Raw genomic sequence first — 1,575 nt, 5'->3', positions numbered from 1 at the left:
GGGGGCGAAGCATGTTATGTACATGTACGCAAGCAGAAATATCAGGGAAAACCTGATCGCTATCGAGGGACGACTCAATCGTTAAGGGGGGGTCTCGCCCCCCCTTAATCCATCCCTGGCAAGAGGGTTGTCATTCCCTTGAACTCATTACTTGTAAGGATTAAATTTGGTAATGGTAGATAGATAAACTGCAAAGTAAAATAAAAGAAATAAAATTGTAACAAGGTATCTTTGATTTTTTTAATATGATTAAAATAGACTCGGGGGCCATATTTTTCACTAGAGGCTTATCTCATAAAAGTAGCATACGGTGGTAGACGAATTACTGTTGGGCAATTGATAGAAAACGTGTAGTTTTAATGATATTCATGGCAATGATCATGTATATAGGCATTACATCCGTGACAAGTATACCAACTCCTACCTGCATCTACTACTATTACTTTACCAATCGACCGACTCCTGCCTGCATCTATCGTATTAAGTTCATGACAAACAGAGTAATGCTTTAAGCAAGATGACATGATGTAGATAGAATAAAACCAAGCAATATGATTAAACCCCATCGTTTTACCCTTAATGGCAACAATGCAATACGTGCCCCGCTATCGCTTCTCTCACTGGGCGAGGACACCGCATGGTTGAACACACTACAAAGCACCTCTCCTATTGAAGATAAATTAATCTAGTTGGCCAAACCAAACGGATAGATCAAAGAGAAATGCAGAGTTGTAACAGTCATGCATAATAAAATTCAGCAAAGTCTTAATTACTTTCAATTAATATTCCAATCATAAACCCCAATTAATCGGATCTCAACAAACACACTGCAAAAGAAGATTACATTGAATTGATCTCCGAAGAGAACATTGTATTGAAGATCAAAGAGAGACAAGAAGCCATCTACCTAATCACTATGGACCCATAGGTCTGCGGTAAACTACTCACACATCATCGAAGGTGCAACAAGGTTGATGTAGAAGCCCTCCGTGATCGCTTCCCCCACTGATACGTCTCTGTCGTATATACTTTTCCAAACACTTTTGCTCTTGTTAGAGCATCTCCAATAGCCGCGCGGCATGCTAAAAAACTATTTGCAGTGCACAGATCGCCTATTTTTGCATGGCGCGGTGCACTTTCTTAGCTGCTGCTGCAAAGTTTAGCGCACGCGAGCCGCTCCAGCAGACGCACTAAACTACAGCGCGCGCGAGCAGCCGACACTTGCCATATGTTGAGTTTTGGAGATGATGATGTTTGAAACATGAAAACAAAAACATGAAAACAAAGACATTAAACCCAAACAAGTTCATGACATAAAATTTCACATTCATGCCCACAACATCATCCAACCAAGTTCAAAATCCGATCGAAGTTCATGACAAAGTTCACACGAACGAATGGCACATCTCAATAATCATGCATCATCCTTGTCTTCGTCCTCTTCTTCCTCCGATTCATCTTCGTCATCTGAAGACGATTCTTCCTCCTCCTCTTCATTGTCGCACGCCGCATCATCATGTGGAGCTCGGAAGGTGTTGGCAAGATCTTCAACGGAAGGTGTGTGATGAGGCACAC

The sequence above is a fragment of the Triticum dicoccoides genome, chromosome 6B (genome assembly GCF_002162155.2).
Source record: "Triticum dicoccoides isolate Atlit2015 ecotype Zavitan chromosome 6B, WEW_v2.0, whole genome shotgun sequence".
NCBI lineage: Eukaryota > Viridiplantae > Streptophyta > Magnoliopsida > Poales > Poaceae > Triticum > Triticum dicoccoides.
The sequence above is the reverse complement of the archived record's forward strand: the minus strand, read 5'-3'. Positions refer to the sequence as shown.